The sequence below is a fragment of the Dendrobates tinctorius genome, unplaced genomic scaffold (genome assembly GCF_039654945.1).
Source record: "Dendrobates tinctorius isolate UK_male_01 unplaced genomic scaffold, ASM3965494v1 ptg000011l, whole genome shotgun sequence".
In the NCBI taxonomy this organism is placed as follows: Eukaryota; Metazoa; Chordata; class Amphibia; order Anura; family Dendrobatidae; genus Dendrobates; species Dendrobates tinctorius.
In genome coordinates, this window is record NW_027361679.1 from 119,001,997 (window position 1) to 119,014,114 (window position 12,118).

Consider the following 12,118-nt stretch of genomic DNA (forward strand, 5'->3'; position numbering starts at 1 on the left):
CCTTCCGAGTTTATCCTTCTTGAAAAGAACGTCAGAGATGGCACGCGTCCGTCAACGGCCATTCTAAGCTGAATATGCATTCCCTCGTCACATCGCAGCCGCTAAGCAGCTTGAGGCCGGGCCAGTACCGGCATAGGAGACTGGCTGGGAATCCCTGGTCCTGTTGACATTTTGTACATTTTTTTTCCAAGCTTGCCCTTCCGAGTTTATCCTTCTTGAAAAGAACGTCAGAGATGACACGCTTCCGTCAACGGCCATTCTAAGCTGAATATGCATGCCCTCGTCAGATCGCAGCCGCTAAGCAGCTTGAGGCCGGGCCAGTACCGGCATGGGAGACTGGCTGGGAATCCCTGGTCCTGTTGACATTTTGTACGTTTTATTTCCATGCTTGCCCTTCCGAGTTTATCCTTCTTGAAAAGAACGTCAGAGATGGCACGCTTCCGTCAACGGCCATTCTAAGCTGAATATGCATGCCCTCGTCAGATCGCAGCAGCTTGAGGCCGGGCCAGTACCGGCATGGGAGACTGGCTGGGAATCCCTGGTCCTGTTGACATTTTGTATGTTTTTTTTCCAAGCTTGCCCTTCCGAGTTTATCCTTCTTGAAAAGAACGTCAGAGATGGCACGCGTCCGTCAACGGCCATTCTAAGCTGAATATGCATTCCCTCGTCACATCGCAGCCGCTAAGCAGCTTGAAGCCGGGCCAGTACCGGCATAGGAGACTGGCTGGGAATCCCTGGTCCTGTTGACATTTTGTACATTTTTTTTCCAAGCTTGCCCTTCCGAGTTTATCCTTCTTGAAAAGAACGTCAGAGATGGCACGCTTCCGTCAACGGCCATTCTAAGATGAATATGCATGCCCTCGTCAGATCGCAGCCGCTAAGCAGCTTGAGGCCGGGCCAGTACCAGCATGGGAGACTGGCTGGGAATCCCTGGTCCTGTTGACATTTTGTACGTTTTATTTCCAAGCTTGCCCTTCCGAGTTTATCCTTCTTGAAAAGAACGTCAGAGATGGCACGCTTCCGTCAACGGCCATTCTAAGCTGAATATGCATGCCCTCGTCAGATCGCAGCCGCTAAGCAGCTTGAGGCCGGGCCAGTACCGGCATGGGAGACTGGCTGGGAATCCCTGGTCCTGTTGACATTTTGTACGTTTTTTTTCCAAGCTTGCCCTTCCGAGTTTATCCTTCTTGAAAAGAACGTCAGAGATGGCACGCTTCCGTCAACGGCCATTCTAAGCTGAATATGCATGCCCTCGTCACATCGCAGCAGCTTGAGGCCGGGCCAGTACCGGCATGGGAGACTGGCTGGGAATCCCTGGTCCTGTTGACATTTTGTACGTTTTATTTCCAAGCTTGCCCTTCCGAGTTTATCCTTCTTGAAAAGAACGTCAGAGAGGGCACGCTCCTGTCAACGGCCATTCTAAGCTGAATATGCATGCCCTTGTCAGATTGCAGCTGCTAAGCAGCTTGAGGCCGGGCCAGTACCGGCATGGGAGACTGGCTGGGAATCCCTGGTCCTGTTAACATTTTGTATGTTTTATTTCCAAGCTTGCCCTTCCGAGTTTATCCTTCTTGAAAAAAACGTCAGAGATGGCACGCTTCTGTCAACGGCCATTCTAAGCTGAATATGCATGCCCTCGTCAGATTGCAGCCGCTAAGCAGCTTGAGGCCGGGCCAGTACCGGCATGGGAGACTGGCTGGGAATCCCTGGTCCTGTTGACATTTTGTACGTTTTATTTCCAAGCTTGCCCTTCCGAGTTTATCCTTCTTGAAAAGAACGTCAGAGATGGCACACTTCCGTCAATGGTCATTCTAAGCTGAATATGCATGCCCTTGTCAGATTGCAGCCGCTAAGCAGCTTGAGGCTGGGCCAGTACTGGCATGGGAGACTGGCTGGGAATCCCTGGTCGTGTTGACATTTTGTACGTTTTTTTTCCAAGCTTGCCCTTCCGAGTTTATCCTTCTTGAAAAGAACGTCAGAGATGGCACACTTCCGTCAATGGCCATTCTAAGCTGAATATGCATGCCCTTGTCAGATCGCAGCAGCTTGAGGCCGGGCCAGTACCGGCATGGGAGACTGGCTGGGAATCCCTGGTCCTGTTGACATTTTGTACGTTTTATTTCCAAGCTTGCCCTTCCGAGTTTATCCTTCTTGAAAAGAACGTCAGAGATTGCACACTTCCGTCAATGGCCATTCTAAGCTAAATATGCATGCCCTCGTCAGATCGCAGCTGCTAAGCAGCCTGAGGCCGGGCCAGTACCGGCATGGAAGACTGGCTGGGAATCCCTGGTCCTGTTGACATTTTGTACGTTTTTTTTCCAAGCTTGCCCTACCGAGTTTATCCTTCTTGAAAAAAACGTCAGAGATGGCACGCTTCCGTCAACGGCCATTCTAAGCTGAATATGCCTGCCCTCGTCAGATCGCAGCCACTAAGCAGCTTGAGGCCGGGCCAGTACCGGCATGGGAGACTGGCTGGGAATCCCTGGTCCTGTTGACATTTTGTACGTTTTTTTTCCAAGCTTGCCCTTCCGAGTTTATCCTTCTTGAAAAGAACGTCAGAGATGGCACGCGTCCGTCAACGGCCATTCTAAGCTGAATATGCATTCCCTCGTCACATCGCAGCCGCTAAGCAGCTTGAGGCCGGGCCAGTACCGGCATAGGAGACTGGCTGGGAATCCCTGGTCCTGTTGACATTTTGTACATTTTTTTTCCAAGCTTGCCCTTCCGAGTTTATCCTTCTTGAAAAGAACGTCAGAGATGACACGCTTCCGTCAACGGCCATTCTAAGCTGAATATGCATGCCCTCGTCAGATCGCAGCCGCTAAGCAGCTTGAGGCCGGGCCAGTACCGGCATGGGAGACTGGCTGGGAATCCCTGGTCCTGTTGACGTTTTATTTCCATGCTTGCCCTTCCGAGTTTATCCTTCTTGAAAAGAACGTCAGAGATGGCACGCTTCCGTCAACGGCCATTCTAAGCTGAATATGCATGCCCTCGTCAGATCGCAGCCGCTAAGCAGCTTGAGGCCGGGCCAGTACCGGCATGGGAGACTGGCTGGGAATCCCTGGTCCTGTTGACATTTTGTATGTTTTTTTTCCAAGCTTGCCCTTCCGAGTTTATCCTTCTTGAAAAGAACGTCAGAGATGGCACGCGTCCGTCAACGGCCATTCTAAGCTGAATATGCATTCCCTCGTCACATCGCAGCCGCTAAGCAGCTTGAAGCCGGGCCAGTACCGGCATAGGAGACTGGCTGGGAATCCCTGGTCCTGTTGACATTTTGTACATTTTTTTTCCAAGCTTGCCCTTCCGAGTTTATCCTTCTTGAAAAGAACGTCAGAGATGGCACGCTTCCGTCAACGGCCATTCTAAGATGAATATGCATGCCCTCGTCAGATCGCAGCCGCTAAGCAGCTTGAGGGCGGGCCAGTACCAGCATGGGAGACTGGCTGGGAATCCCTGGTCCTGTTGACATTTTGTACGTTTTATTTCCAAGCTTGCCCTTCCGAGTTTATCCTTCTTGAAAAGAACGTCAGAGATGGCACGCTTCCGTCAACGGCCATTCTAAGCTGAATATGCATGCCCTCGTCAGATCGCAGCCGCTAAGCAGCTTGAGGCCGGGCCAGTACCGGCATGGGAGACTGGCTGGGAATCCCTGGTCCTGTTGACATTTTGTACGTTTTTTTTCCAAGCTTGCCCTTCCGAGTTTATCCTTCTTGAAAAGAACGTCAGAGATGGCACGCTTCCGTCAACGGCCATTCTAAGCTGAATATGCATGCCCTCGTCACATCGCAGCAGCTTGAGGCCGGGCCAGTACCGGCATGGGAGACTGGCTGGGAATCCCTGGTCCTGTTGACATTTTGTACGTTTTATTTCCAAGCTTTCCCTTCCGAGTTTATCCTTCTTGAAAAGAACGTCAGAGAGGGCACGCTCCTGTCAACGGCCATTCTAAGCTGAATATGCATGCCCTTGTCAGATTGCAGCTGCTAAGCAGCTTGAGGCCGGGCCAGTACCGGCATGGGAGACTGGCTGGGAATCCCTGGTCCTGTTAACATTTTGTATGTTTTATTTCCAAGCTTGCCCTTCCGAGTTTATCCTTCTTGAAAAAAACGTCAGAGATGGCACGCTTCTGTCAACGGCCATTCTAAGCTGAATATGCATGCCCTCGTCAGATTGCAGCCGCTAAGCAGCTTGAGGCCGGGCCAGTACCGGCATGGGAGACTGGCTGGGAATCCCTGGTCCTGTTGACATTTTGTACGTTTTATTTCCAAGCTTGCCCTTCCGAGTTTATCCTTCTTGAAAAGAACGTCAGAGATGGCACACTTCCGTCAATGGCCATTCTAAGCTGAATATGCATGCCCTTGTCAGATTGCAGCCGCTAAGCAGCTTGAGGCTGGGCCAGTACTGGCATGGGAGACTGGCTGGGAATCCCTGGTCGTGTTGACATTTTGTACGTTTTTTTTCCAAGCTTGCCCTTCCGAGTTTATCCTTCTTGAAAAGAACGTTAGAGATGGCACACTTCCGTCAATGGCCATTCTAAGCTGAATATGCATGCCCTTGTCAGATCGCAGCAGCTTGAGGCCGGGCCAGTACCGGCATGGGAGACTGGCTGGGAATCCCTGGTCCTGTTGACATTTTGTACGTTTTATTTCCAAGCTTGCCCTTCCGAGTTTATCCTTCTTGAAAAGAACGTCAGAGATTGCACACTTCCGTCAATGGCCATTCTAAGCTAAATATGCATGCCCTCGTCAGATCGCAGCTGCTAAGCAGCCTGAGGCCGGGCCAGTACCGGCATGGAAGACTGGCTGGGAATCCCTGGTCCTGTTGACATTTTGTACGTTTTTTTTCCAAGCTTGCCCTACCGAGTTTATCCTTCTTGAAAAAAACGTCAGAGATGGCACGCTTCCGTCAACGGCCATTCTAAGCTGAATATGCCTGCCCTCGTCAGATCGCAGCAGCTAAGCAGCTTGAGGCCGGGGCAGTACTGGCATGGGAGACTGGCTGGGAATCCCTGGTCCTGTTGACATTTTGTACGTTTTTTTCCAAGCTTGCCCTTCCGAGTTTATTCTTCTTGAAAAAAACGTCAGAGATGGCACGCTTCCGTCAACGGCCATTCTAAGCTGAATATGCATGCCCTCGTCAGATCGCAGCCGCTAAGCAGCTTGAGGCCGGGCCAGTACCGGCATGGGAGACTGGCTGGGAATCCCTGGTCCTGTTGACATTTTGTACGTTTTATTTCCAAGCTTGCCCTTCCGAGTTTATCCTTCTTGAAAAGAACGTCAGAGATGGCACGCTTCTGTCAACGGCCATTCTAAGCTGAATATGCATTCCCTCGTCAGATCGCAGCCGCTAAGCAGCTTGAGGCCGGGCCAGTACCGGCATGGGAGACTGGCTGGGAATCCCTGGTCCTGTTGACATTTTGAATGTTTTTTTTCCAAGCTTGCCCTTCCGAGTTTATCCTTCTTGAAAAGAACGTCAGAGATGGCACGCTTCCGTCAACGGCCATTCTAAGCTGAATATGCATGCCCTCGTCAGATCGCAGCAGCTTGAGGCCGGGCCAGTACCGGCATGGGAGACTGGCTGGGAATCCCTGGTCCTGTTGACATTTTGTACGTTTTATTTCCAAGCTTGCCCTTCCGAGTTTATCCTTCTTGAAAAAAACGTCAGAGATGGCACGCTTCTGTCAACGGCCATTCTAAGCTGAATATGCATGCCCTCGTCAGATTGCAGCCGCTAAGCAGCTTGAGGCCGGGCCAGTACCGGCATGGGAGACTGGCTGGGAATCCCTGGTCCTGTTGACATTTTGTACGTTTTATTTCCAAGCTTGCCCTTCCGAGTTTATCCTTCTTGAAAAGAACGTCAGAGATGGCACACTTCCGTCAATGGCCATTCTAAGCTGAATATGCATGCCCTTGTCAGATTGCAGCCGCTAAGCAGCTTGAGGCTGGGCCAGTACTGGCATGGGAGACTGGCTGGGAATCCCTGGTCGTGTTGACATTTTGTACGTTTTTTTTCCAAGCTTGCCCTTCCGAGTTTATCCTTCTTGAAAAGAACGTCAGAGATGGCACACTTCCGTCAATGGCCATTCTAAGCTGAATATGCATGCCCTTGTCAGATCGCAGCAGCTTGAGGCCGGGCCAGTACCGGCATGGGAGACTGGCTGGGAATCCCTGGTCCTGTTGACATTTTGTACGTTTTATTTCCAAGCTTGCCCTTCCGAGTTTATCCTTCTTGAAAAGAACGTCAGAGATTGCACACTTCCGTCAATGGCCATTCTAAGCTAAATATGCATGCCCTCGTCAGATCGCAGCTGCTAAGCAGCCTGAGGCCGGGCCAGTACCGGCATGGAAGACTGGCTGGGAATCCCTGGTCCTGTTGACATTTTGTACGTTTTTTTTCCAAGCTTGCCCTACCGAGTTTATCCTTCTTGAAAAAAACGTCAGAGATGGCACGCTTCCGTCAACGGCCATTCTAAGCTGAATATGCCTGCCCTCGTCAGATCGCAGCCGCTAAGCAGCTTGAGGCCGGGGCAGTACTGGCATGGGAGACTGGCTGGGAATCCCTGGTCCTGTTGACATTTTGTACGTTTTTTTCCAAGCTTGCCCTTCCGAGTTTATTCTTCTTGAAAAAAACGTCAGAGATGGCACGCTTCCGTCAACGGCCATTCTAAGCTGAATATGCATGCCCTCGTCAGATCGCAGCCGCTAAGCAGCTTGAGGCCGGGCCAGTACCGGCATGGGAGACTGGCTGGGAATCCCTGGTCCTGTTGACATTTTGTACGTTTTATTTCCAAGCTTGCCCTTCCGAGTTTATCCTTCTTGAAAAGAACGTCAGAGATGGCACGCTTCTGTCAACGGCCATTCTAAGCTGAATATGCATTCCCTCGTCAGATCGCAGCCGCTAAGCAGCTTGAGGCCGGGCCAGTACCGGCATGGGAGACTGGCTGGGAATCCCTGGTCCTGTTGACATTTTGAATGTTTTTTTTCCAAGCTTGCCCTTCCGAGTTTATCCTTCTTGAAAAGAACGTCAGAGATGGCACGCTTCCGTCAACGGCCATTCTAAGCTGAATATGCATGCCCTCGTCAGATCGCAGCAGCTTGAGGCCGGGCCAGTACCGGCATGGGAGACTGGCTGGGAATCCCTGGTCCTGTTGACATTTTGTACGTTTTATTTCCAAGCTTGCCCTTCCGAGTTTATCCTTCTTGAAAAAAACGTCAGAGATGGCACGCTTCCGTCAACGGCCATTCTAAGCTGAATATGCATGCCCTCGTCAGATCGCAGCCGCTAAGCAGCTTGAGGCTGGGCCAGTACCGGCATGGGAGACTGGCTGGGAATCCCTGGTCCTGTTGACATTTTGTACGTTTTTTTTCCAAGCTTGCCCTTCCGAGTTTATCCTTCTTGAAAAAAACGTCAGAGATGGCACGCTTCCGTCAACGGCCATTCTAAGCTGAATATGCATGCCCTCGTCAGATCGCAGCTGCTAAGCAGCTTGAGGCCGGGCCAGTGCCGGCATGGGAGACTGGCTGGGATTCCCTGGTCCTGTTGACATTTTGTACGGTTTTTTTCCAAGCTTGCCCTTCCGAGTTTATCCTTCTTGAAAAGAACGTCAGAGATGGCACGCTTCCGTCAACGGCCATTCTAAGCTGAATATGCATGCCCTCGTCAGATCGCAGCAGCTTGAGGCCGGGCCAGTACCAGCATGGGAGACTGGCTGGGAATCCCTGGTCCTGTTGACATTTTGTACGTTTTATTTCCAAGCTTGCCCTTCCGAGTTTATCCTTCTTGAAAAGAACGTCAGAGATGGCACACTTCCGTCAATGGCCCTTCTAAGCTGAATATGCATGCCCTCATCAGATCGCAGCCGCTAAGCAGCCAGAGGCCGGGCCAGTACCGGCATGGGAGACTGGCTGGGAATCCCTGGTCCTGTTGACATTTTGTACGTTTTTTTTCCAAGCTTGCCCTTCCGAGTTTATCCTTCTTGAAAAAAACGTCAGAGATGGCACGCTTCTGTCAACGGCCATTCTAAGCTGAATATGCCTGCCCTCGTCAGATCGCAGCCACTAAGCAGCTTGAGGCCGGGCCAGTACCGGCATGGGAGACTGGCTGGGAATCCCTGGTCCTGTTGACATTTTGTACGTTTTTTTTCCAAGCTTGCCCTTCCGAGTTTATCCTTCTTGAAAAGAACGTCAGAGATGGCACGCGTCCGTCAACGGCCATTCTAAGCTGAATATGCATTCCCTCGTCACATCGCAGCCGCTAAGCAGCTTGAAGCCGGGCCAGTACCGGCATAGGAGACTGGCTGGGAATCCCTGGTCCTGTTGACATTTTGTACATTTTTTTTCCAAGCTTGCCCTTCCGAGTTTATCCTTCTTGAAAAGAACGTCAGAGATGGCACGCTTCCGTCAACGGCCATTCTAAGATGAATATGCATGCCCTCGTCAGATCGCAGCCGCTAAGCAGCTTGAGGCTGGGCCAGTACCAGCATGGGAGACTGGCTGGGAATCCCTGGTCCTGTTGACATTTTGTACGTTTTATTTCCAAGCTTGCCCTTCCGAGTTTATCCTTCTTGAAAAGAACGTCAGAGATGGCACGCTTCCGTCAACGGCCATTCTAAGCTGAATATGCATGCCCTCGTCAGATCGCAGCCGCTAAGCAGCTTGAGGCCGGGCCAGTACCGGCATGGGAGACTGGCTGGGAATCCCTGGTCCTGTTGACATTTTGTACGTTTTATTTCCAAGCTTGCCCTTCCGAGTTTATCCTTCTTGAAAAGAACGTCAGAGATTGCACACTTCCGTCAATGGCCATTCTAAGCTAAATATGCATGCCCTCGTCAGATCGCAGCTGCTAAGCAGCCTGAAGCCGGGCCAGTACCGGCATGGGAGACTGGCTGGGAATCCCTGGTCCTGTTAACATTTTGTACGTTTTATTTCCAAGCTTGCCCTTCCGAGTTTATCCTTCTTGAAAAAAACGTCAGAGATGGCACACTTCCGTCAACGGCCATTCTAAGCTGAATATGCATGCCCTCGTCAGATCGCAGCTGCTAAGCAGCTTGAGGCCGGGCCAGTACCGGCATGGGAGACTGGCTGGGAATCCCTGGTCCTGTTGACATTTTGTACGTTTTATTTCCAAGCTTGCCCTTCCGAGTTTATCCTTCTTGAAAAGAACGTCAGAGATGGCACACTTCCGTCAATGGCCCTTCTAAGCTGAATATGCATGCCCTCATCAGATCGCAGCCGCTAAGCAGCCGGAGGCCGGGCCAGTACCGGCATGGGAGACTGGCTGGGAATCCCTGGTCCTGTTGACATTTTGTACGTTTTTTTTCCAAGCTTGCCCTTCCGAGTTTATCCTTCTTGAAAAAAACGTCAGAGATGGCACGCTTCTGTCAACGGCCATTCTAAGCTGAATATGCCTGCCCTCGTCAGATCGCAGCCACTAAGCAGCTTGAGGCCGGGCCAGTACCGGCATGGGAGACTGGCTGGGAATCCCTGGTCCTGTTGACATTTTGTACGTTTTTTTTCCAAGCTTGCCCTTCCGAGTTTATCCTTCTTGAAAAGAACGTCAGAGATGGCACGCGTCCGTCAACGGCCATTCTAAGCTGAATATGCATTCCCTCGTCACATCGCAGCCGCTAAGCAGCTTGAGGCCGGGCCAGTACCGGCATAGGAGACTGGCTGGGAATCCCTGGTCCTGTTGACATTTTGTACATTTTTTTTCCAAGCTTGCCCTTCCGAGTTTATCCTTCTTGAAAAGAACGTCAGAGATGACACGCTTCCGTCAACGGCCATTCTAAGCTGAATATGCATGCCCTCGTCAGATCGCAGCCGCTAAGCAGCTTGAGGCCGGGCCAGTACCGGCATGGGAGACTGGCTGGGAATCCCTGGTCCTGTTGACATTTTGTATGTTTTTTTTCCAAGCTTGCCCTTCCGAGTTTATCCTTCTTGAAAAGAACGTCAGAGATGGCACGCGTCCGTCAACGGCCATTCTAAGCTGAATATGCATTCCCTCGTCACATCGCAGCCGCTAAGCAGCTTGAAGCCGGGCCAGTACCGGCATAGGAGACTGGCTGGGAATCCCTGGTCCTGTTGACATTTTGTACATTTTTTTTCCAAGCTTGCCCTTCCGAGTTTATCCTTCTTGAAAAGAACGTCAGAGATGGCACGCTTCCGTCAACGGCCATTCTAAGATGAATATGCATGCCCTCGTCAGATCGCAGCCGCTAAGCAGCTTGAGGCCGGGCCAGTACCAGCATGGGAGACTGGCTGGGAATCCCTGGTCCTGTTGACATTTTGTACGTTTTATTTCCAAGCTTGCCCTTCCGAGTTTATCCTTCTTGAAAAGAACGTCAGAGATGGCACGCTTCCGTCAACGGCCATTCTAAGCTGAATATGCATGCCCTCGTCAGATCGCAGCCGCTAAGCAGCTTGAGGCCGGGCCAGTACCGGCATGTGAGACTGGCTGGGAATCTCTGGTCCTGTTGACATTTTGTACGTTTTTTTTCCAAGCTTGCCCTTCCGAGTTTATCCTTCTTGAAAAGAACGTCAGAGATGGCACGCTTCCGTCAACGGCCATTCTAAGCTGAATATGCATGCCCTCGTCACATCGCAGCAGCTTGAGGCCGGGCCAGTACCGGCATGGGAGACTGGCTGGGAATCCCTGGTCCTGTTGACATTTTGTACGTTTTATTTCCAAGCTTGCCCTTCCGAGTTTATCCTTCTTGAAAAGAACGTCAGAGAGGGCACGCTCCTGTCAATGGCCATTCTAAGCTGAATATGCATGCCCTTGTCAGATTGCAGCTGCTAAGCAGCTTGAGGCCGGGCCAGTACCGGCATGGGAGACTGGCTGGGAATCCCTGGTCCTGTTAACATTTTGTATGTTTTATTTCCAAGCTTGCCCTTCCGAGTTTATCCTTCTTGAAAAAAACGTCAGAGATGGCACGCTTCTGTCAACGGCCATTCTAAGCTGAAATTTCCTTCCCTCGTCAGATTGCAGCCGCTAAGCAGCTTGAGGCCGGGCCAGTACCGGCATGGGAGACTGGCTGGGAATCCCTGGTCCTGTTGACATTTTGTACGTTTTATTTCCAAGCTTGCCCTTCCGAGTTTATCCTTCTTGAAAAGAACGTCAGAGATGGCACACTTCCGTCAATGGCCATTCTAAGCTGAATATGCATGCCCTTGTCAGATTGCAGCCGCTAAGCAGCTTGAGGCTGGGCCAGTACTGGCATGGGAGACTGGCTGGGAATCCCTGGTCGTGTTGACATTTTGTACGTTTTTTTTCCAAGCTTGCCCTTCCGAGTTTATCCTTCTTGAAAAGAACGTCAGAGATGGCACACTTCCGTCAATGGCCATTCTAAGCTGAATATGCATGCCCTTGTCAGATCGCAGCAGCTTGAGGCCGGGCCAGTACCGGCATGGGAGACTGGCTGGGAATCCCTGGTCCTGTTGACATTTTGTACGTTTTATTTCCAAGCTTGCCCTTCCGAGTTTATCCTTCTTGAAAAGAACGTCAGAGATTGCACACTTCCGTCAATGGCCATTCTAAGCTAAATATGCATGCCCTCGTCAGATCGCAGCTGCTAAGCATCCTGAGGCCGGGCCAGTACCGGCATGGAAGACTGGCTGGGAATCCCTGGTCCTGTTGACATTTTGTACGTTTTTTTTCCAAGCTTGCCCTACCGAGTTTATCCTTCTTGAAAAAAACGTCAGAGATGGCACGCTTCCGTCAACGGCCATTCTAAGCTGAATATGCCTGCCCTCGTCAGATCGCAGCCGCTAAGCAGCTTGAGGCCGGGGCAGTACTGGCATGGGAGACTGGCTGGGAATCCCTGGTCCTGTTGACATTTTGTACGTTTTTTTCCAAGCTTGCCCTTCCGAGTTTATTCTTCTTGAAAAAAACGTCAGAGATGGCACGCTTCCGTCAACGGCCATTCTAAGCTGAATATGCATGCCCTCGTCAGATCGCAGCCGCTAAGCAGCTTGAGGCCGGGCCAGTACCGGCATGGGAGACTGGCTGGGAATCCCTGGTCCTGTTGACATTTTGTACGTTTTATTTCCAAGCTTGCCCTTCCGAGTTTATCCTTCTTGAAAAGAACGTCAGAGATGGCACGCTTCTGTCAACGGCCATTCTA

The 12,118-nt window shown here is 51.2% G+C and overlaps 17 pseudogenes; all 17 read left to right on the top strand.

The window, feature by feature from the left end:
* Nucleotides 1-246: 246 nt before the first annotated feature.
* Nucleotides 247-365, top strand: LOC141052726 (5S ribosomal RNA; annotated as a pseudogene).
* Nucleotides 366-1,022: 657 nt separating this feature from the next.
* Nucleotides 1,023-1,141, top strand: LOC141052732 (5S ribosomal RNA; annotated as a pseudogene).
* A 1,237-nt stretch (nucleotides 1,142-2,378) lies between these two features.
* LOC141057045 (5S ribosomal RNA) lies at nucleotides 2,379-2,497 on the top strand (annotated as a pseudogene).
* Nucleotides 2,498-2,770: 273 nt separating this feature from the next.
* Nucleotides 2,771-2,889, top strand: LOC141056711 (5S ribosomal RNA; annotated as a pseudogene).
* Nucleotides 2,890-2,957: 68 nt separating this feature from the next.
* On the top strand, nucleotides 2,958-3,076 carry LOC141052736 (5S ribosomal RNA; annotated as a pseudogene).
* A 469-nt stretch (nucleotides 3,077-3,545) lies between these two features.
* Nucleotides 3,546-3,664, top strand: LOC141052742 (5S ribosomal RNA; annotated as a pseudogene).
* A 1,237-nt stretch (nucleotides 3,665-4,901) lies between these two features.
* On the top strand, nucleotides 4,902-5,020 carry LOC141051294 (5S ribosomal RNA; annotated as a pseudogene).
* A 76-nt stretch (nucleotides 5,021-5,096) lies between these two features.
* LOC141052751 (5S ribosomal RNA) lies at nucleotides 5,097-5,215 on the top strand (annotated as a pseudogene).
* Nucleotides 5,216-6,452: 1,237 nt separating this feature from the next.
* Nucleotides 6,453-6,571, top strand: LOC141057872 (5S ribosomal RNA; annotated as a pseudogene).
* A 76-nt stretch (nucleotides 6,572-6,647) lies between these two features.
* On the top strand, nucleotides 6,648-6,766 carry LOC141052756 (5S ribosomal RNA; annotated as a pseudogene).
* Nucleotides 6,767-8,003: 1,237 nt separating this feature from the next.
* LOC141057050 (5S ribosomal RNA) lies at nucleotides 8,004-8,122 on the top strand (annotated as a pseudogene).
* A 469-nt stretch (nucleotides 8,123-8,591) lies between these two features.
* Nucleotides 8,592-8,710, top strand: LOC141052762 (5S ribosomal RNA; annotated as a pseudogene).
* A 273-nt stretch (nucleotides 8,711-8,983) lies between these two features.
* On the top strand, nucleotides 8,984-9,102 carry LOC141055735 (5S ribosomal RNA; annotated as a pseudogene).
* A 273-nt stretch (nucleotides 9,103-9,375) lies between these two features.
* On the top strand, nucleotides 9,376-9,494 carry LOC141057054 (5S ribosomal RNA; annotated as a pseudogene).
* A 273-nt stretch (nucleotides 9,495-9,767) lies between these two features.
* On the top strand, nucleotides 9,768-9,886 carry LOC141052764 (5S ribosomal RNA; annotated as a pseudogene).
* Nucleotides 9,887-11,711: 1,825 nt separating this feature from the next.
* On the top strand, nucleotides 11,712-11,830 carry LOC141057931 (5S ribosomal RNA; annotated as a pseudogene).
* A 76-nt stretch (nucleotides 11,831-11,906) lies between these two features.
* LOC141052773 (5S ribosomal RNA) lies at nucleotides 11,907-12,025 on the top strand (annotated as a pseudogene).
* Nucleotides 12,026-12,118: the final 93 nt, after the last annotated feature.